The 24,395-nt window shown below is 37.5% G+C and overlaps 2 pseudogenes across 1 annotated transcript; one reads left to right on the top strand and one right to left on the bottom strand.

The window, feature by feature from the left end:
• Positions 1-14,356: 14,356 nt before the first annotated feature.
• LOC145104151 (aldehyde oxidase GLOX pseudogene) lies at positions 14,357-16,351 on the top strand (annotated as a pseudogene).
• Positions 16,352-19,951: 3,600 nt separating this feature from the next.
• On the bottom strand, positions 19,952-24,010 carry LOC145169426 (protein NRT1/ PTR FAMILY 4.6-like; annotated as a pseudogene). The gene is made up of 5 exons (XR_013742480.1): positions 23,938-24,010; positions 23,732-23,840; positions 23,308-23,512; positions 20,875-21,319; positions 19,952-20,802 (listed from the first exon to the last, which is right to left on the bottom strand). The product of XR_013742480.1 is annotated as a protein NRT1/ PTR FAMILY 4.6-like (transcript).
• Between the last annotated feature and the right edge of the window lie 385 nt (positions 24,011-24,395).

Here is a 24,395-nt window from a genome sequence, read left to right as displayed (position 1 = left end):
GCACCCCAGTGTCTCGCACGTGGAACATCATAATGTTGGATTAATGTCTAAGTCCATAACTATAATTGGTAAGACTTGACCCGACCCGGCATGGTCCATTTGGGTTGCATGGCATCATGCATTTGGATAGACTATAATGAGAGAAATAACACTTAAGGTTTACTAATATATTATAAGTTCTAATATATTAGTAAGATTATTTAATTAGTATTGATCAAGAATTAATCTAGAATTAATTAAGTGATCAAAAGAAGACTAATTAAATATATGGGTTGATTGTGTAAATCATCCATACTTTTATAGTGGGCTAAGACTCCATGGATTATCAAGTTGGGCTAAAACCCATAGGATGCTCCATGGATGCTCCATGGTGTATTTGAACCCATGGTTCCAAGGAAATGGAAAGCCATGACAATTAGGGTTTACCCTAATTGTGACACTATATAAATATCATATTCTTGGGGAAAAATCAGCCACTATGTGTGATAGAAAGGGCTAGCCGATTTGATTAAGTGTTCCAATTCTCTCAAGTTATTCCAAGTGTATTTGGTGTTGTGTGAACCATTTGAGGTGTCACACTTGGGGCACTAGGCACTCAAGCTTCATGAAGTCATTCTACATCAAAGAGGTATGTAATTCTAACTTGATATATTCATATGAATCAATGTTATTATGCTAGTTAGGATGAATACCTTGGAAAGTTCATATTTGCATGTATAATAGAGAAAACATAGATCTAAGGTATTTAGGGTTTCATGTACACTTAGGAGTGTTAGAATGCTCAAACCCCAACAGTGGTATCAAAGTCTAGGCTTGTTTTCTTGTTATACTTGCAAAAATGGCTGAAAAATCGAATTTTATTGCTGTCTGAACAGCAGACTCGCCGAGTCCATAAAGGGACTCGAGGAGTCCAAGGCAAAATGCATCCAACTCGCCGAGTTGGTTCATGCACTCGACGAGTTGGACCCCCTGACAGCATATATTCGACTGTTTTGGCTAGAAATGGACTAGGAACATTACCATAAGCTGTTTTTGAACTTATAAACTTGTTTTTGATGTGGTAATGTTCATGCTAATCCAATTTCAAAGATAATTGTCAATATATTCATGTTTTGTATTAGTTTAAGTGTTATGCTAATTACATGAAAAAGTTTGATTCCAATTATCTTGTTCATATGAGTTGCTTAGATTAATAGAAAAGGTTGACTGATTATGTGTCTTTGATCCATTTTAATATAAGAGTGGATTCTAAAATGTGTTTGTGTAACTTGTCCTCAATTTACATGAAAAGTCACATTAAAGTTTCTTAAAACTTATAAAAGTTGGCAATAGTTACAAAATGAAAAGTCTTGTTCTCATTAAATGATTTTATGACTCCATAACTTGTCCTCAAGTTATGGAGGTTCAAGAGTAACTTCATTAAATAATTAAAAAATGTGTAACCTTAATTAGTTCCATAAGTTACAAAAGAAGAAGATTTACATTCTTTAATAGTTTAAAGTCTTCCATAACTTGTCCTCAAGTTATGGAACTTGAAGAGTTTTAATTAAAACTACTTTAAACTCATAAGTTATGGAATTAATTAGTTTTGAATAGTTTCAAAACTTGCCCTCAAGTTTTGGAATTTGTAAAGTTTCCCTCAAGAATACTTTAATTCCAAGTCAGTCTTACCATTAGTAGGCCTCATTCACAAAGCCGGTGTATAAGGGGGGTATAAGGTTGTTGCCTATAAAATGGTAGCTTAATGGGTGTCCACTCTCACCCACGCTTCCTTGACTGGTGGAGGGTCGTTAGCCGAACAGGTAGGACAAAGACTATAATTCTCCCTTCATTAAAAGTATTAATGATAAATACTAAGTAACTAAACACTTATAAATTCCCAATCTTAGTTACTTAGGAAAAATGTGAATAAGGTGTTAATCCATGAAATTACACTTTGCACTTTGTATAAACCGTTAGTGGAGCTCGTGTGGTTAACCGGCACACTAACCTGGATTTAACAAGGTAGGCAAAGGGTAACTTAATATTTATCATAGTATCGGTGGAGCTCGTGTGGTTAACCGGCACATCGATTGAGGGGTAAATATTAAGGGTACCAAGTATATTTGCATGGTTACTTCACACCTTGTTTTGTGATCCTCGACATCCCAGTCACAAAACCTGAAGGGCACACCCGAGATTGAAACATGCCATTGAACAGTTCAATGAATCTCAAAAGATCTAGGAGTTTCAAATCCAATTAAAACTTAATTATATTTCGTTTTTCATGGTGGAAATTGGTAAATCGTCATTTACCTACCTTCAAATATTTTATAGCTTGGATTACGGCATCCCTCTTCCAAGTTATGAAATAGTTTGTTGGATCCTAGCCTTAATATTTCATATTGGGTGTTATATTAAGGACTTTAAATCAACTATCTTGAGTATCTCCCAAAATATGTCTAGCTCAGACATCTATGATCTTCCCAAATCTCTTGGAACTTTACTTCCTCCACCTCCTCCAATTATTCTCCCTAACCCACAAGTTCAAGGTCACTCAAGCCCTAATGGCAAGCAAGGTCTATGTGTGATCACATCTTGGAGATGAAGTCACATATTGACAAGCCGGGAAAGTTGGGTGTCAAAGTCTTGAGAAAGTTGGATGTTCAATCACTTTCTAAGTCACATAGTGAGTTCCTTTGGGACTACTATGAAATAGACTATGACATGACCCTTAATGATCTTATCTATTTGCTTAGTGCTAAATCAGCAATGATTTGGAGGACTAGTAGAGCAAATCTGATTAGTAGATCAACTTCCCAAAACCTTCAATGGACATTGACAATGGTAACATTGGATACCCAGAAAAAGCATTCTCTTCCCAATGGAAAGGGATTGGCCATAGTCAACCCGGTTGACCAAATGGTAAAGAGAAAGGCTAAGTCTGAGATAGTCCCATTACCAAAGAGTCCATATGTTTATCCTGCCAAAAGAAGGCGCATTGATTGCGAAGCTGCCTATTTACCTGAAAGATCATAAGGTTGATCAAGTCAAGAAGTTTGACTCTACTTTAGGAAAAGTCCACTATCTAACTCTGTTAAGTTTCTATTCTGAGATTCTCATTACATGATGTGACTGGGTCACATGTTGATGTTTTAAGAATCAAAGAAAAGTGAAGAAACTTAAAGGAAGTACATGCTGATTCTGATCACGAAGATAGATTTCGATCGCATGGTTTGGTGATCAGAATTTTTGAAGCTGTACTTAGGAGTTATGATATATTGCTTAGGAATAGATAACAACAAGTTTTCATATGGATTGTAAGGATAAGTTTTTCCGCAAAGTTGTAAAATAAAAGAAAAATGTTTAATTTTATTTATTTTAAATATCCTTACAGTGGCATTTGTGAAAAATGATTGTTTATATGATTCCATTGATAGCAATATTGGAAAAATGGACTTGATTCTTTCGTTTGTGGTAGTGTCATAATTTACCAAATAAGGAAAGATTCTCATCACCCAAGTTCTCAATTGGAACGAAACTTGGAATCATGCAAGTTGTATAGTATGATGAATGACGACTTTCAGCTTTGGAAAATTAAGACTAATTCCTTGTTCACATGTATATATAAGTCAAGTAAAGGACTAAAGGGATCGAGTACACATTCTTGTGCACTGGTCAAGTCCACCACAAAGATCGATAAGACTATTCGTCATGATTTACTAAAGTTTAGTAAATATGGTTATACTTACAAGTTTAAGTATAATTCTGAAACATTGGAAAAGTCTCAATGTATGGCAGAACGAATGGGAAGAATCAAATTAGGCAGAAAGATAAAAGTTTCTCAAATCTGAAAAGATGGGAGAGTACTTTAGTATCATGTTTTGTGATCATCTTAATGATTAAAGAACCGTATCACAAATGGTCTTCTAAGGACATCTTAGTGCATTTTTATGGCTAAGAAGAGGAGTCCTGAATTGTTGAAATGGTTAAATCAAGAAGATGAGTCATACTTCGTTTCAAAACAAGTCTTAGAGTCATACTCCAAGACTATAAGTTGAGTGACATATCTTAAAGAAAGGTTTATAACACTTGTCAAATGTAAGAGTAAAAGTGTCCTACTCTTGTACATTTGAAGTTGGTAAGTTGTGATGTTATGGATTAAACAAAGACCAACTAAGGCCAATTGTGTGAAGTGTTTGTCTTGATAAAGAATCCACACTATCCCTTGAATATTTGACAAGAGAGTCTTATATGTCAAGAGGACAGTGAGAGTCTTAAAGGTTTTGAAAGTCTCAAGAACTAATCAAGAATAAACCTGAGGTTCTTCACTAGCACACGACTTGAGGTTTATAACCTATCGTGTTGACATATTCTGTGCCCATTCCAGTTAAAGTTGTCTTTGCATAGGAGTTCTGAGAGTTCTCAGTTGGTTTCATAACAACTCGGAAGCAATGGCAGGCCCTGTACTGCCAGGTGGCAAGAAGTTAAGATTGCACAAGTTCAATCCATATGAGTTTGGATTTGTCACTAACCTAGTCTTGTGATTGTGGTCTTGACAAATTCACATGGATAAGAACACATACACCATAAAATCTAAGGGTCATAATGTTTCTCTCCGATTCATGAAAATGATGGTGAGGAGACACTTCCACCAAGTAGATTTGAAGCAGATGGCAAAAAGGTCTAAACAATTGAGACTATGATTACGGCATCCTTTTTCATAGTTCTGAAATTGCTTAGACACACATGCATGCTATCTAAGTAAAGGTGTATGATTTTGATAAAGTCTTATCAAAGAAATCTAGTATCAGAAATCTGAACTTTGGTAAGAAAGTCAATAAAGTATTGACTTCTAGAGGTCCAGTTGTTTTCTGGATACATGTCAAAGCTAGTGGGAGCATAAGTGTTATGCTAATAATCATCATGTTAGTGGGAGCATGATAATTATGATAAGTATTGCAAGTTAGCAATGTTAATTATAGAAAACAAAAGTTTCAATTCGTGAAGTTGTAGGGGTTGAAAAAGTTGTTTTGCTATAATTAAGGGAGAGGATATACTTCATTTCAGTTCTAAAGGCTTAGATTGAGACCTTAATCATCTTTAGTCAAGAATATATATATGAATTTCATGTTGGATTGGTTCAACTTAAGGAAATTCTATATATTGCGTTCTCAAAATTCGATTACGATTATGGTATCCCTCTTCATAGTCAAATTTAGAGAACATGGCAAATAAAAATATTATAGAAAAAGACTAGTCTAGAATCATGTCTTTATGTGAGACATCATGAATCGTGTCCCATTTGCTTTGGGTACATGATCGATTACATGTGCTATAATATTTGTCCTTTCTAAATTTTCCAAATGTCTGGGGCATTAAGAAGGGAAAAGGTCTAGAATTGGATATGACTAAAAGGATTAAGCAATTGTCGAGGACAATCTAAGGTTTACCAAAGATTGGTTGCTCAGGGACAGTTGGAAGTATAGTGCTAATTTTGGAAGGACCATATTGACATATTCTGAAAAGAGGCATCTCTTGTTCAGAAGTGATAGTCAAAATGAGAATATGGAGTTGTCTTCATAGGTGGAAGTTCTCTGTGTAAGATTAGAAAACTTAATGCAAGAAGCATGTTCAAAGCAATGTACTTTGAATATGAGACTTAGTTTCCATGGAGTTGAACTCCATTGGAATACCTTATAATGATTGTTGACAAGTCTTTGTAACTTTGTACACTTTCATTACAAGAGGTCAGTGCATATAAGTTTAAAATCTAAACAGATTTCGATAAATGATAGGAATTTGGAATTCTTACATTTTGTAAGGATTTGGGAGTGTGAAAAGAGAATCATTGAAAGTTTGTTCAATCGATCTAGTTCACAAAGTAAAGATCATAGACAAACATAGAGTGCATACTTGGTGTATGGCAAAGCTATTGTTTAAGAAAAACATAGTGTACATGCTTGGAGCATGGGACAACTAGTGTTTTTAATTCAAGTATAAAGTTGATAAAACCGAAACAATGAATAATGAGTAATCAGTATGGTGATAAATAAAAGTGTTTATTTATATTCATAGGGTTTGATACCATATTTGATTCATTTATTCTTGTGTTTCTCTTTGCATGTTTTGACTTCCAGAATAACTAAGTCGCTCTTCTTGAATGATTAAGTTATTCAAACTATCCACAGTCGGTCATACGTTGGAAGTAGATATGAATCAAGACTGTCATGGGTTGGCTTGTAGAGGTCTAAGATGTTGGACAAAGCGGTGCTACAACACTCATGAGTGCTCATAAGTTCTGAGTATTGGATTCAACCCACGCTCATTTGAATCACTTCATGGATTTTATCGCGAGTGATCATGAGACGATAATATCTTATATTCTTCAAACCTAGAGATATGAGTTGTTACTATGAGTTGGTTATACATTGATTGCACGAAAACACATTGGTAACTTGATGTTATAAAACGTGTCTTTGTGTATGATTCAACAAGTAGTAGAACAAGCCATATGAGTCGAAGTTTATCCATTCCTTTTACCTTCGGGATAAAAGCGATATCTGTGGGCCCCTCGATGATTTAAAGACGATACATGTGAGTGCTTGGCCAAGCCAGGACTGATTTGATTTGTTCAATCAGTCAGTCGTCATAAATCGGAAATCGGGAAACACCAAATGGACAGAGAGAATGATTTACAACCCATGTCTCAGTCCATATGATATCTAGAATGGAGGAATATATGATTACTTATCTAATGGACAAGTCATTGACAAAGGTCAGAGATCATCGGCAAGGTCAGAGTTCGACGGAAGCTTTTGAGAGCTACGATTGCCAGTCGATTCTTGAAGTCATACGCAATAATAGTTTTAGACTTATCCAAGTGGGAGACTGTTGGATTAATGTCTAAGTCCATAACTATAATTGGTAAGATTTGACCCGACCCGACATGGTCCATTTGGGTTGCATGGCATCATGCATTTGGATAGACTAAAATGAGAGAAATAACACTTAAGGTTTACTAATATATTATAAGTTCTAATATATTAGTAAGATTATTTAATTAGTATTGATCAAGAATTAATCTAGAATTAATTAAGTGATCAAAAGAAGACTAATTAAATATATGGGTTGATTGTGTAAATCATCCATACTTTTATAGTGGGCTAAGACTCCATGGATTATCAAGTTGGGCTAAAACCCATAGGATGCTCCATGGATGCTCCATGGTGTATTTGAACCCATGGTTCCAAGGAAATGGAAAGCCATGACAATTAGGGTTTACGCTAATTGTGACACTATATAAAGATCATATTCTTGGGGAAAAATCAGCCACTATGTGTGATAGAAAGGGCTAGCCGATTTGATTAAGTGTTCCAATTCTCTCAAGTTATTCCAAGTGTATTTGGTGTTGTGTGAACCATTTGAGGTGTCACACTTGGGGCACTAGGCACTCAAGCTTCATGAAGTTATTCTACATCAAAGAGGTATGTAATTCTAACTTGATATATTCATATGAATCAATGTTATTATGCTAGTTAGGATGAATACCTTGGAAAGTTCATATTTGCATGTATAATAGAGAAAACATAGATCCAAGGTATTTAGGGTTCCATGTACACTTAGGAGTGTTAGAATGCTCAAAACCCAACACATAAACCTAAGGAAATATAACTTCTAGAAGGAAGAGTATTCTCTTTCATTCATAAGTTTCGGTATTTACATTATTTTTTGTTTCTTACACGTCTGAATTTCAACTCTCGTACTTATGTCCTACATTTACATTTGGTACTTCACAAGTTTGAATCGCAACATTTGAGTGCTTTGAGGAATTTCAAATGTGAACTTTTGAATGTGATCAATTTTAGCAATTTCTCTCATTATCTTGCATATGGTTGCTCACATGAGACATTTTTTGGGTAACCTTCACACATAGCAAAGACAAACTTCCATGGGTTATCCAAATAACCTAGAAGTCACTCTCGATGACATGAGAGAGTTTGAACATTATACATTACATAATTCACCCTTTACGGGAGGAAAACATGTCCTATACTCTCTCCCCATGCGCTGAAGAGTATACAATTATCATTTTCCAACTTACAAATACCCAAATACATTCATTACAAATGAAAAGAGTACAAACATTAATTACAAATGAAAAAAATACAAACATTCATTACAAAGGTACACAACAAGACATCTTATAAGAAGCGTAGATCATTCTTCTTCTTCAATCAAAGAGGCCTTAAAAAAGCCTCAAAACTGGATCGGTCCAGTCCAGATGATGCCACATAATCTTTGTTGGAAGAGGCTGCCAGAGCATGTTGCAATTCTTCGAAACACCCACTTGGTATCTCATGTTTCGGGATCTGAAGTTCATACTTTTCTTTCATTAATTTGCATCCTTGCTCTATGCCATAATTGTAACGACCCAAAAATCAAGGGTAAAAATTTCATTTTTAATATAGCTAAAACATTAATACCATTTATTTCAAACATTTCCAATCATCATTAAGTAAAAAATTTATCAGAGTTCATCCCAAAATCATTCATTGCGGAAATCATAGGTGTGTGCACTGCGATTAATCCGAGCCCTTCTTTTCCAAATCGATGATACGTGAAACCAAAACTGTAAACCGTAAGCACAAAGCTTAGTGAGTCCCCCAGAGCATACCCCACACACAATCCACATAACACACATCATATTAGCTATAAAAGTTATCTCTACCACTTACGCCCTGCATATAATCATATAAGGAAGCCATGGTAACCCTCCAGGGTCTTACACCTAGTGCCACGGGAACCCCATGTGGTCTTATCTGCCATGGGAACCCCCACATGGTCTTCCTGGCTTGGGAACCCCCACAAGGTCTTCCTGCCAAACAAGACATAATGCAAACTATATATACAAACATATGAGCTAAACATACAAACATATAAGGATGCCCTGGAAACCCTCCAAGGTCTTACACCGGGTGCCACAGGAACCCCCACGTGGTCTAAGCCCACCGCCATGGGAACCCCCACATGGTCTTAGCCTGGAAAGCCATGGGAACCCCCACATGGTCTTATATACGACTGCCTCGGGAACCCCCCGGGGTCTTCCATGCAAGTATCACAAAGACAACTAGCATACCAAATATCACTCAATCAACTAGCATAATGCATATATAACCATTTGCCATGGGAACCCCAACATGGTCTTCACATAAATACATAATGTATCAATAGTACATTCGCAACAATCATCACAACTAGATAAATGGGCCGGCCTTGGTGCCTTAGACCCATTGGTATGGTGAGAAGACTCACCTCGAATGCAGAAGCTTCCCGAAAGAAAACCTTAGTTGCTGCCCTGTCCACTTCCCAAGCTATCAATACCAATCAACATGCCCAATTAGCAATTAGGTCCCATACCATAATCCTTAATCCATGCATGTGGTAAAATGACCATTCTACCCCTGGCCCAGTAAGATCCAAAACTAAGGCCCAAACCCAAAACAAAAGCCCAACACTATAATATCCATAAAACCATCAATGGCCTAATTTTCCAAATTGGGCCCGGACCTTTCTAATGGGCCTTATCCTAAAGCCCAATATTCTCCTTAGTCAATAACCCTGCCCCCAATTGGCCCACGAAGGCCCACAACAAACTAATCCAAGAATTGGCCCAAACCGAGGCCCACAAATGTGAAGTCCATTTCTATATTGGGCCACAAGGCCCAATAGGCCCAACTATTCCAATATTGGCCCAAGATACATTCAGGCCCAACAAAACGCAAATCCATGCCCAAAACCATTAGGGCCCAAAGGTCCGAAGTCCACTAAGGCCCAAGTCCTCCTGAGAGCGTACGCCCAACGTACCTCTTCTGTACGCTTAGCGTACTGGGCAAATGAACTGTACACGCAGAATACTACATAGTACGCCCAACGTACAAACAGATCATTCACAAAATCCATTAAGTGCTTAATACTTGATCCCACCAGTCCAAATCACAGATCTGAGTTATACTTAACGTCTAAACCCATAAAGTCACTGACTCGGTGACTTTGTATGCCCCAAACAAACCCAAACTCCAAAAATGGCATTCTACTTCCATAAAAGTGACCCTAACTCATGCATGAACCCATTAAGACCTTCAAGATGGCAACTTTCTGTCTTAGGGACTCAAATAGCATCAAGGGTGGCAACCCTAAGTCCAAGAATTGGATTTGAACCATAAAGCTTCATCATTGGGACCAAAAAGGAACCAAATCCCAAAAATGGTAGATCTAAGAGATGAATGATCAAGTTCAAAGCTTTATACCTTCATCAAGCTGAGAATGAGTCCTAAAATACAGATCCATAAGCTCCTCCTCGATTCCCATATTTGCATCAAGCTCCATCTTCTTGAAAATGGATCAAACACCCCAAAAATGGACTCCATAAGCTCAAAATGCCACCATGGATGATATATGACGATTTATAGGGTTTCGAGGGATGGATGCTGAAGGTATTAGGGTTAGGTTATGAGATAAGGAGCTTAAATAGGGTCCAAGACCCTAAAATAAGGTTCTGATCTTATTGGCGTACGCCCAACGTACATATGGTACGCCCAACATACTCCGAGGAACATTCACGACCATCCTGGTCAGTACTGATGGTTTTTATGCATAAGAACAATCCTATGTGTTCATACAAACCCTAATGCTTGGATCTAGGTTTCTCTATTGAACATGCTTTGAATCCAAGACTTGCAAACCCTAATCTAGCATACATAATATCAAAATAACAAATAACATCAGATCTAGATGTTTACCTCTTCAATAGTATCTTGAATCTTCTTTTCTTGAGCATAGAATCACAATTGTAATTCCTCTAATGGATCACAAACACCACACAAGCAAGAAGGTAATTATGAGAGAGGAGAGATGATGTTAAAATCGGCCCTAGGGTTTCTCTTGGGAACCAGTGGCCGAAAATTGAAGCCTTTGGGTCTTATTTATACTGTAGGGTGCTAGGGTTTCAGTCTAAACCCTAATGGATAGCTTAGCCACCAAGCAGCCCAAGGAACCTTCTGGAATGAGGCCTTGGACGAAAATATGATGATCCTTCATCATAATTTCGTTCCCCCTTAGTCCATTAGGTTTCCCAGCCCAAAACTCAACTATCACACATTTGACAGTTTATGCCCCCTTTATTTAATTAATCTATTTTAGTCACCAAATTAATTTATGACTAATACTAATTAAATAAATATGATTTCTCCTTTAATATATTATTCTTATAATATATTAATAAACCATAATATCCTCTCTCTCATATCAAATTACATTGTCAAGTTGCTTTGGTGAAGGCAACCCAAAAGGACCATGCACAACCGGGTCAAGTACATACCAAATATAGTTACAAGCTTAGATACTAATCCAACAGTCTCCCACTTGGATAAGTCTAGTAACTATATCTCACATACGACTTCAGAATCCGATTAGCAATCGTAGCTCTTATACGATTCTGTCAACTCTGATCAAAATCCTGTCCTTCAGATAAGGGATCGTATAATCCTCTGTTCTAGATATCATGCTGACAATACTTATTGTCCAGCATTTTGTTTCTCGATCTCTGATTCGTTCGACATAGAATTCAGTTGAACACATCAACCTCATCCTGACCGGGCCCGGCACATAAGTCAAACCAAATCATCGAGTGGCCAAGATATCGCTTTTATCCTCTTAGAATAAAAGGAACAGATAAACTTCGACTTATATGCTTTTATTATCTACTAGCTAAGTTACACACAATAATACGTTTTATAACATCAAGTTACTGATGCATTTTCGTATTATCAATATATAATCAACTAGCAAACAATAACCATATCTCTAGGTTTTAAGATTATATGATATTATCATCTTGCGATCATTTATGATAACGTTCAAGAAGTGATACTAGCAAGTGCGGGTTTATTCCAATGCTCAAAACATATTTCATAAGCACTCATAAACTTCGTAGCAAACCTTTGCTATGTCTAAAACCTTCCAGACAATCTACAAACAAATTTATGACAATCTTCTTTCATAACTACTTCCAACATATAAGCGATTGTGGACTGTTCGAACAATCTTATTATTCAGGAAGTCAAAACATGCAAAATTTGGAAATAACAGATAAATTATCAACACAAGATAATAACTTTCTTATAAATAACACACCTTTATTTAATCATCAAAATGTTGAATACAAAATTATCCATTACAAATTTCCTACCTATCTAATCTAAACTAATATCGTCCTTTAGCCCAACGCTCCTAGCGTGCTTCAAATGCTTTACCCTACTCAGTCCCTTCGTAAAGGGATCTGTTGGGTTATCTTCTGACGATACCCTCTTCACAACGAGGAGTCCCTCTTCTACCCGATGTCTAATAAAATGGTATTTCCTGTCGATATGTCGAGATCTGCCATGATCCCTTGGTTCCTTGGTCAAGGCAACCGCTCCTTCATTATCACAGAAAATTTCCATGGGCTCCTTTATGGATGACATAACTCCAAGGTCTCCTATGAAGTTCTTCAACCATATAGCCTCCTTTGACGCTTCGCTTGCCGCAATGTACTCTGATTCGCATGTTGTATCAGCTACGATCTCTTGCTTGGAACTTTTCCAAGTCACTGCTCTTCCATTCAGGGTAAAGACCCAGCCTGACTGCGATCGGTAATTATCCCTATCCGTCTGAAAGCTAGCGTCACTGTACCCTCACACCCTTAAGTCATCACTCCCACCGAGGACTAGAAACCATTCCTTGGTCCTTCGTAGGTACTTAAGAATATATATATAATATTGTTACTTGTTGATTATAACGTGTTGGTTGAGCATATCATGATATCTTGAGCTAAAAGATTATCACGATTCAAATTGATGAACAAATTCTCCTCTTAATTCGGATGACAAGTAATTATATCTTATAAATTGTCAATGTTTGTAGTCCGAGAAAAAGGTAGAAAAACTCTGATACCCTACTTTCAGCTTTGATCGATTTCTCTCGTTGAAAACTGACTTTACCATCGGAGTGTCATCTCGTATCCCCACCCGAGATTGTTTCAGGTATCACCGGAGTCAAGGTTGAAAGAAGGACATAGCGAAGATTCATGGCAAGTCTCTTTATCTCAACCGTCTCGTGAACCCAGGTATTCATCAATCTTATTATATACATTGATAATACAACAATACATACGAAATATCAAAGGGGCTACTCAGTATTAGACACACTACACACTACGTTATATCATACTTCCTTCTCATACCAACTCCATGATTCTTCCTAGCTCGATCGTCGATGCGTATCCCCGTACCACTCCTTAGATACTACAAACGATATTTATCTTAGCAATAGATAACTTGCCCTCCAACATCGAATCACCAAGGCAAAACCAAACATCATCAATATGGAATTTGATGATGTTTGGTTGTGATTATTTTTGTTTATTACATTAGTATAGTTGTGATTATTTTAGATCACCGTCGTTTATTATGCTGCTCAGATTTGACAAATCGATATGGAATTTGATGAAAATCGCACATAGTATGTCTATTATAGAAACCAAATTTTCAATCCTTAATTTAGTGCTCAATATTCGATCATAAATGTAACAAAATGATGACAATTCTAGATAGCACAATTGGGCTACCAGAAGGGCAGGCCAGATTTGCATGCTTCATGATTGCATACCAAGCCCAAGACGGCAAAGTTTACTTTCCATATATTCAAATTGGGTTTGATTTAATTCCCATAAATATTAATTATTTAACTTAGCTTTGATAGTTACATTATTTCCAAAAATGTACTTTTTTATTTTAATTATTACTGATCTTCATAAATTTACATTTAAGTCGTGAAGTTCCTATTTATACGTTCTGAGTCATGAGCTGGTGCGTTCATTTTTTATTTTATTTTTATAATTATAAATTGTTCTAGATCAAAAAATGTTATAAATTTTATATATTTAGCACGATTAATTATTAATCTTTCTGAGAATTTTGATATAACCGCTAAGCGTTTATATCATGATGAACTTAACTTTATATTAGCCGTTAATAAGCTTTCTTTCGAGATTTGGCTCCAGTAATGTAATGATCCACAGTTCCACACATTTTGCCAACTATAGTTGAATATTTTATATTTATTTTTACGATAATAAAAAAGTAATTATTGATTGGATCTTTTGTAAAATCTGTTTCTGATTAATTATCATTTTGAAAATAAAGGGGTATATATATACACACACGCACAGTTGCATAAACCCTAAAACCCTCCGGAGTCCTTTAATTACCTCCCAAAGATTATAAAGCCGATTAAAGGGTCCCAAGAACACCCAAGAAAATCTTATTACAAGTTATAAATGGCGGCAATGTTGTTCAAGAATCAATCTTTCTTCTTGCTCATTACTAGTTTCTCTCTCCTCCATCTTTGTCTCGCCGATCACCATCATCACCACCGTCACCGTCACCACCATCATCATTTTCATCTCCATCGACACCACCGAGGCCATACTCATACTCATACTCCACCCCCTCCTCCGCCTATACCCCCAACACCACCCACACTGCCTACACCGCCCATACCACCGCCTACACCACCTCCCACACAGTCTACAACGCCGATAATGGCGCCTACACCGTCCACAGTAGTGCCTACGCAGCCAACACCGGCGATACTAGCTACACCGCCCATGCCGGCTGCAGGGCCTACACAGATCATTGTCAGCGGACGCGATGACCGTTTCTTGCCACCCAAAATTAGAAGAGCGATTGAACCCAAAAAACCGTTGGGAAATTGGGTTCTTCTGCAAAGAAGTATAGGGATTTCTGCCATGCACATGCAGCTACTACACAATAACAAAGTCGTTATCTTTGATCGGACCGATTTTGGACCATCAAATCTCAGTCTCCCGTTCGGAGAAACTTGCCGGATCAACGACGAAGTGGTTAGACCTGATTGCACCGCTCACTCCATCCTCTACGACGTTCCTTCAAATACATTCCGACCACTTACCGTACAAACCGATATATGGTGTTCATCAGGCTCCGTCGATCCCAGCGGCACACTTGTGCAAACAGGAGGCTACCACGCCGGCGACCACAAAATACGTCTCTTCACTCCATGCCGAGATAATTCTTGTGATTGGGTTGAATTGGAAAGGAATTTAACAGTTCAACGTTGGTATGCGTCAAATCATATTCTCCCCGACGGGAACATTATCATCGTCGGTGGCCGGAGAGCTTACAGCTATGAGTTTTATCCAAGAAACCCAATTGGGTCTTCTTCTTTAAATTTGTTTAATCTCACGTTCTTGATAGAAACAACAGATTTTCAAGAAGAGAACAATCTATATCCGTTTCTTCACCTCTTGCCGGACGGAAATCTGTTCATCTTTGCAAATCAACGTTCGATATCGTTGGATTACGTGCACGGCCGAGTCGTTCGCGAGTTTCCGCCGATTCCCGGAGAAAAAAGATCGTACCCATCAACCGGTTCGTCAGTTTTGTTACCAATTTCGCTCAACGAAAATGTCCGATCGCCGCCGGTGGAGGTTATGATTTGCGGCGGCGCAAGAGGAGGGTCGTTTCCGATGGCGGAGCAAGGTGTGTACATGGCAGCTGCAAGAACCTGTGGACGTATGGACCTCAATGCTCCTCAACCCAGTTGGACCATGGAGATGATGCCCCTCCGCCGGGTAATGCCGGATATGATCGTTTTACCGACCGGCGACATCATCATCATTAACGGAGCGGCGAGAGGTACCGCCGGTTGGGAGAACGCGGTTAAACCGGTTTTGCACCCGATTCTTTACGAGCCAAGAAAGAGACTATTCACTGTGCTCACTCCCACCAAAAGACCCAGGATGTACCACTCAGCAGCCACGTTACTTCCAGATGGCAGAATCTTAGTGGGTGGAAGTAACCCACACGTGTCATACGAGTTCACCGGAAACTACCCAACTGATTTGAGCTTGGAAGCGTTTTCGCCGCCGTACATGGACGGCCGATTCGCTTATTACAGGCCTTCAATCTTGTCCGTTGAATATGGTATCGATGAGGGTGTAATCTACGGTCAATATTTCACCATAACGTTGACTATGTCCTTGACTGGTTTAGATCTAAGGGTCATCGTATCGTTGGTTGCACCCTCATTTGCGACTCACTCATTCGCGATGAATCAACGGGTACTATTTTTACACGTGGCTTCCGTGGAACAGTATTCTGTGTTTGGGTATAGGGTTACGGTGCGTGCGCCTTCATCACCAAATGTTGCACCACCGGGGTATTATATGCTGTTTGTGGTACACGATGGGGTACCAGGTCAATCTGTTTGGGTCAATTTACAATCGAATTAGTTTTGGAAAATTCTTTTTGTTTTCATTTTGAATTCTTTGGTGTTCTAAGTGAAGTTGATGAAAATATAATTAGTTTTGAAATTAGTTTCTCTATCCTAATTAATCAAACTTTAACGTGATTTCAATTTGTTTTGTGTTAATAATTGGTTTTATGTTTTTCAAAATCGTACTCTTAACTTGGCTCAAAATAAAAGCAAATAAAACCCATATCTTCCATATAAATTAACACCGTAATTGTATAAATCGATTTAATTATCGGGTTGATTGGTTTTTTATTTTGTTTTGTTCCGATCAAATTCCAAGTAGATACATATCCTTAGAACGTAATGTGAATGGAGAATAATTTCCAAGGTTAAAAAATAAATTACTATTTGTAGAAGGCATTTTGTTTCCCAGGATTATGTGTCATTATCATTTATAGCTTAAGTTATGTTTTGACATACTTAGCTTAAGACCACACGGTATGAGTCCAAACGAGATGAAACGCCGGTGACGTGGCGCAGCTCGACGGCGTCGTAACGGGGGACACCGCCCCCCTCCCCCCCCCCAACTCGTTGCTTCTCGTCGTTCGCTTCTCGTGGCCACGGAAACGAGATGAAACGGCCAAAAATTGAGCCGTTGTAAACTTAGACCATTTGAAAACGGTCAAATTCACAGCAATTAATTTTTTTTTTTTACCTTTTTACCTATATATATATATATATATATATATATATATATATATATATATATATATATATATATATATATACTCATTGCATTTCAAACCTTTACATTTCTTTCTATCTACATTTTTATTTCTTTCTAAAAAAATGGAGCAAAACCAAAACACCTCCCCATCATCAAACCCAAACACACAACCAAAAACAACCTCGCCTGTCGGGTTTGCCGGTTATGAAGGTTATTTCAACCTTTTATCGACTTAAGGCGCACTACAGATCTCATACCAAGGCGCAACTTTCAATCCCGCTTCACCGCCACTACAGTTTCCCAACTCACCTTACTTTCAACAAAATCAATTTGGTCAAAACCCAAATTTACAACAAAATCTTTTCCCTTCTTTTGCTTCGATGCAACAACAAACCAACCAACCATCGCCTACGACACAACAATCGGGTGAAGCGGAAGCGGGAGGTAGTAGGAACAAGAAAGGGAAAGAGAAAGGAAAATCAAAAGGGAAATCAATAGCGGTAGAAACAGAAAATGCAGACGTTCCACAATGGTGGACATCGGAGGAGGAATACGCTTTGACGGCGGCATGGTGTGCTACTTCAAAAGACGAAGTTCGCGGAAATGGAATGAAAAAATGAGCTTATTGGGGGGCGGTGCTCGACAAGTTTCACGCTATTTTAAAGAAAAATCCGTATCGCAACAATGACATGTTAAGCAGCAAATGGGGTCAAATAACTAAGCGGTGCAGCAAATTTAACGGTATTTACAACCGGCTAGAGGCGCAACAACAAAGCGGAACCAACGACTTCGATTTGTTCAAAGCTGCTAAGGAACAATATCGGGTCGAAATGGGTCATGTTTTTGACTTTGAAAAATCATGGGAGTTGTTACGAGCGGATCCAAAGTGGAATAAAACGCCTACATCGTCGGAGGTTCAATCCAAAAGGTCTCGCAATTCTAGCTCGGTCGACGTGTCGGACGCACGGACTCACATCGACCTTAACGCCGACGACGATGAAATTCCGGATGATATCCAAGAGATATCCCCTCCACGACGACCGCTCAGACGCGACAAAGCGAGGCGTGCTGCAAGACATGCGGAGGAGGTGGAGACGAGAGCAAAAGAGGCGGCGGAAATGAGAGCGAAATTCGACGAGCACAATTTATTAATAAAATAAAAAAATGAGTTGAAACGTCGTCATTTGGAGTTCTTGGAAAGGCAGGCACGGGAGAAGCAGGAGCAGAAAGATAGAGAATTAATGACACAACAATTGTCAATTCTTCGGACTAGCGAAGAAGGTTTGGCGCCTGCTGATCTAGCGGTGCTACAAGCGATGAAGGAACAAATTAGGAAAAAATATTTGGGTTAATTAGGATTGGTGTGTGGTTTTAGTAGTAATTTGAATGGTATTTTAGTTATTAATTTAGGTTTAAAATTATGTTTTTTTAATTGTAATCGGAATTTTAGATTTTAAATATTATGTCTTTTTTTTGTTTTTAAAATTATATGTTTTATAAAAAATATATTAGTTATTAAAAAAACGCAAAAAGAAAAAAAAACCAAAACCAAAAAAAAAAGTAAAAAAAACGAAATAGTAAAAAAATACAAAAATAAAAATATTTATTTTCAAAAAGTTGGTGTTGCATCTTGTTGCCCATTTCCCCACTTGGTATTATAACACCATTTGCTTATGTGGCAAATGAGATGACACAACTTGGTGTTGCACCTTGTTGCCCACACCCAATGCTCTAAGAAACCCAAACAACAAAAAAGAAAATAACAAACCATAAGAATCAATGCAAAATTAGTCTTTAAAATTTGAAACTTTGATTTGGAAAACTCTGAATGTGAAGATATAAATGAACGGCTAAGATAGTTATTTCATAAGATTCAAGAGATATCTTATTAAATTATTTTATAAGATTTTAGAGATATCTTATGAGCTTGTTTGATTTCGGTTGAGTCCGGTCAGACATTTTGTTTGGTTTCGGTTGAGTCCGATCAAACATTTTTGTCTGACTCAATCATGGGTAAGCAAAACCTCTGACTCACATGAGAGATTAATAGTTGATTCGGTCCATGTGTGTTTCTTTCAAATTTTTGCCATTTGCCTTGATACCGTATATAACTTCCTCCATCAAACACACCTTCTAAGTTTGCAAGTTGCAACCGTCCCCTTCCCGACTCCCTTCATGATCTTTGCATCCAGTTTTAATTTTTCATATTTTGTATTTTTTATAATTATTCAATATCCCCGTTAACATATTTTATCAAATAAATAAATACATTTTATCCGATAAAGCTATAGCACAATGACAATATGATAATATCACTATATTACATGTTATACAAAATCAAGATGCAAAGTTTCATACAATCTTCTCACTAGTAACAACTATTATAGTGTATCTTCTCACTGGTCATATCTAATTCAACAAACAATTATGATAGAGCCGATTACATTAAAAAAGAGTCAAAGACAATTATACTAACACATCAACGACTGATTTGTTTTGTTAATTAAACGAATTCATGAGAGTTTTGAAAATTAAATGTCATTTACTAGAAATTCATATGATCTTAAATGTTTCCACATATTGATTTGTACTTGTAACGATTCGCCTACAAAGATAGTTTCCAAAATTCAACAACCTCAAAACACATAATAACCATGAGAAATTAAATTGCATTTTATTTTACTCACTATCATTATCACACGTGTCATCATTTCACTATTAAATTTAATTTGATTTGATATATGTCTAATATATTCTTATTATTATCACACGTGTCATCATTTCACTATTAAATTTAATTTGATTTGATATATGTCTAATATATTCTTATTGAGATAGTTAAAAAAAAATATATAAAATGTGACATTATACTTATAATAATGTGACACTTATAATAATAATGGTAGTAGGCATAAAAACAATTTAATTTCTCGGTAACCAGTAAAATCTGTCAAGATGATTGTGATTCAAGTTCGCACCGGACAACCATGGCTGCCGGTGGTATCTGGCGCCAGTAACACCATTAACAACCGAGACGATCACGCCACTAAGAAAATAACCCATGGACAAAGACGCCCAAGAAAACGAAGTAGCCAAAGATCTCATTCTAACGGGCGCTTCTGTAAACGAAAACTCCATCAATCCAGCCAACACGAAAAGATCAGCAGATCCCAAAAACAAATACTGAAACGAAATCCACAGGAACGAAATAGGCAATGGTACCACCATCGCAACTTTGGCAACTTTCTTGCGTTTGATCTCGACTAGAGCTGCGACAGCCATGGCTAAAATGGAGAAACATAGACCCAAGCCAATTCTTTGGAGATGAGACACACCCATCTCAGATTTTTTCCATTTTCGTGCAAATGGGATTATAATATGATCGCAGAGTGGTGTCATGATCATCAAGAAGACGATTGGGAAAACAGGTAGCGACGCAGGTGGGACTTTGAACGAGCCAAGCATCGTGTTCATTGTGGCGGCTTGTTGGACGGAGAACGTAGTGAGTTGAGCTAAACAGCAATTAAGTATAATGGTGCATTTGTGCAACCAAATATAGGAAGAATTTGCAGCATGATCTTGACATCTTCTACCTCTTGAACAGAGCACGCAAGTAATCTATTGGCTGGTTTGTTTTCAACCGCGCGGTTTAACCACTCGAGGGTGTTCGAAAGTCTTGGTCTGTCCGTCTCATTCTCTTTCGTCTGTTGGCCATCGGAGTTGGCAACCTTAGAAACATTCAGAGATGCTGCGCACACCACCTGTTCGATGAAATGCCACAATCAGTCTTCAAACACGAATTCAGACTCATAGCTACTGTATCGAGTTATTACCTTAAACATGGTTGCAAGAGGGCTTCCATTGGGTACCTTGCAACGATAGAAGCCGAACCAGCAAGGAGGATAACAATTGACAACAAGATGGCTATGGTTGAAATGCCAAAACCCCATTGCCACCCTACATTATCTTCGATCCATAACACCAAGGCGACAACAATTAGACCACCACATGATAAACAAAATATGAAATAATTGAAAAAGGTTGATCTTTGCTTCCTTCCTTTGGGGGTATTTTCGTCAAATTGTTCCGCTCCTAGTGCTGGTAAAAGGTAATGATCCCTTTATACCCCCCGACACCAATAGCCATAAGGTAGAGACCTAAGAACAACATGGAGGCTTTTCCACCATGAACTTGTATGCAAGGAAGGGGTTTGGATGTGTCACATGGTGGGGGTTTGAGGTAGGGTGATCGAGCTAGGAATGTGAGAATTATCAAACCCTGTATAATGAACCAGTTAATTCGTGTATATTGTTTGAAAGCAAAATATAAGTTTGGACTTTGGATGAGCAATTTGAAAATAATAATATGAAAACCAACGTCTAGGGCTTGGCTTTGGGAGCTTTTTGTTTTTAGTTGTTAAGAAAAAGCTCTAAAACAAAACACTTCGTTTGTCAGCAAAACCTTTTAGCTTTTACTTTAAACAAAAAATTTCAAACCCGAAAGCTACTTCAAGTAGCATATAACAAAAACTTCTATATTTTTGCAAAGACTAAACTGCACAAATGGTCCCTCTGGTTTGCTCAAAATTGCCACTTTGGTCCAAAAAGGTTTGGACTAGCACCAGTGGTCCAAAACTTTCATTTTGTTGCGTTCTTGGTCCAATCTGTTCTGATTTTTTTCAAAATGACGGATTTGCCCCTATTAATATGATTTTCTCTTTTTTATTATTTGTTTATGTTTTTCAAATTAAAAAAAAAACAAGAAAATAAAAATAAAAATAAATCTCTCTCTCTCTCTCTCTCTCTCTCTCTCTCTCTCTCTCTCTCTCTCTCTCTCTCTCTCTCTCTCGTTTTCTTCTTCCCCACTATTATTACATCGCCGCCCACCTGCCATTCTTGTCGGATAACACCGCCGGCCACCATATCATTTTCACCGGAAACACCATCGGCCATCTCTCCAGCCATCAAACAGATCAGAAGACAAAGAAACAAACAGAGATGTTTTCATTTTAGGGTTTCTAAATCAGATGAGCTACTATCGAGGTTACAACACTACCGTCATCTCTCCTTCTGTTCGTTGATTGTTTACCAAGAGAAGATAGAAAAAGCCGACAATGGAGGGAGGTCCGACGCCAATTTCAAAACTGCCCTCCATGACTATTTCTGTAAAAATCGGAAGAAGAAAACAACACAAAAACTCAAATGGGTGTATTCGAAGAACCCTAAATCAACAAATTGTAGCATATAAACATACTGATCTTACCCTTGATGATTTTGACGAGACCCAATTTCCAGATCCATGATAAGTAGTTTCAAATCGCCAACGATCCCGGTTTTAATTTGATAAGACGAAGACCCAATCGAAGAAAAGCAGCAGCAGCAGTCATCGATCTTGGCTGTCTCTCTTCTGTCCAACAGAAAACACGAAGAACAGGGGAGGGTGAAGCAGATCGAAAGCAGCAGCGGGAGGCGGCGATGGCAGCTTTGCCTATTCCTTCCTCTTCTTCGGTTGTGAACAACCATTGGAGAGAGTGAGAGGCGACACCGGTGATGTAGGGGTTATGGTATTCGAAGGAGGAGGTGGGTTAAGATGGTGGTGGCAGGCAGCGTTCCCAACTGCCTGTCGTGTGTCGTTCTGATGCTCGTCGACGAGAAAGAAGGTGAACGGAGATGGGGACGGCGGAGGGAGGAAGCAACAGCTTTGATCGATGGTGAGGTGTCTGGATTGTTGAGTATTAAGTGAGAGAGAGAGAGAGATTCTTTTTTATTTTTCTTTTAATCAGAAAAAACATTTAAATAAATAAATAAAATAGGAAAAGAAAGTACCAAGGGTAAAATAGTCATTATGAAAAAGTTTATAGAAAACTGGACCAAAGTCGCAACAAAATGAAAAGTTTGGACATATGGTGCTAGTCCAAACCTTTTTGGACCAAAGTGACAATTTTCAACTAACCACAGGGATCATTTGTGCAGTTTTGTCTTTTGCAAATCGACTCAATTACCATTTTTTTTAATTATGTTTCTATTTTATATTTTTCAGAGGTATCCTTTTATGTAATTTTAATTGTTTTAAAAGTTTACAACTACTTTTTTCCGAACTCATATACAAATAAAATCTATAGGTTCACTTTCCAACTACCAACTACCAGCTTAGTTTTGCCGAACACACCCTATTGTTTGAAAATCGGTTTCTTGATATAGAAAAGTGTAAAATTATATAACAAATTGTTGTAAGAAGAGTGATCAATGAAATAAATGTAAAGGTACTAAAAACTCGACGTCTTCGCTCATCAAGTAAATGTAGTAGCATCTGATAAAAAGCCACTAAGGAGTGCGAGGAGAAATGCAATGGCCATAAAGTTTGTGACATCAATAGCGGATCTTGATGGAGAAAGATGCATATACTTTGACATATATAGCACCAAATTGCTTGCATTTGCCAAAAAGGCCAAATTTTCAAGAATTTCAACAGCTGCATATATATACATTTAACACAACACAAGAAAATAAGATGTTAGACAATTCCTTAATCTTTTCGAATATGCTAATGCAAGAAAAAAGAACGTGCAACTTGACTTTTATGTTAAATGGCTCATATTTAACTTTGAAATTAATGTGAATTATATAAAATTCTAGAAACATGCTAAAATTTGATAAAAGTTTGTCTTTTAGAAAAATAAGAACTTTGTACCCAAAACAACCAAAGAGGCACGCACGCCACCATGGCGATCTCTTTGTACACGTCTGAACCTACAATTTACATAGCCTTCCCACACATGTATCTCGTGCTCTACTTCCTGCTGCAATAAATTTAAAGCAAAATATGCTGATATAATATGCAGAATATACATAGAATCGAATCAAATTTCACATAAGAAAAAAATAAGAAGATATTACCATTTCCCCACTTGAGTGTAGATTGCAGGGTGAGATGAATGAAGATAATTTATATAATGTGCGCAGTTTTGAATAAAATGGTTGGATCATGAATGTTATTTTCAAATGAACGTGGGATCAACTCAATGTACAAGAAAAAAGAGTGACAGAATAATATAATAGAATATATTGGAAGATGGACATAATATTATGTCACAAAAATAAATGATTCATTTATGGCATTTACCTCTTGATACCCCTCTACTAAATTTATGACAATTCATGCAATTGAGAGTAAAAGGCAGTGAATTTGAGTCTCTCTCAAGTATCATCAAGAACACCAGTCTGCCACACGAGGCAAAGTAACATTACAAGGCAGAAAAAGAGCATAAAGAAAGTTAAACGGGAAAGAAAAAAAAACTAAGAGGAAAAGTGATTAAAATGCGAGATACACCCGTTTGCCACCGAGATTACTTATG

Source organism: Lactuca virosa, chromosome 4 (assembly GCF_052849685.1).
Source record: "Lactuca virosa cultivar CGN04683 chromosome 4, Lactuca_virosa_CGN04683_v6, whole genome shotgun sequence".
Lineage (NCBI taxonomy): Eukaryota > Viridiplantae > Streptophyta > Magnoliopsida > Asterales > Asteraceae > Lactuca > Lactuca virosa.
This window is presented reverse-complemented; position numbering and strand designations above follow the sequence as displayed.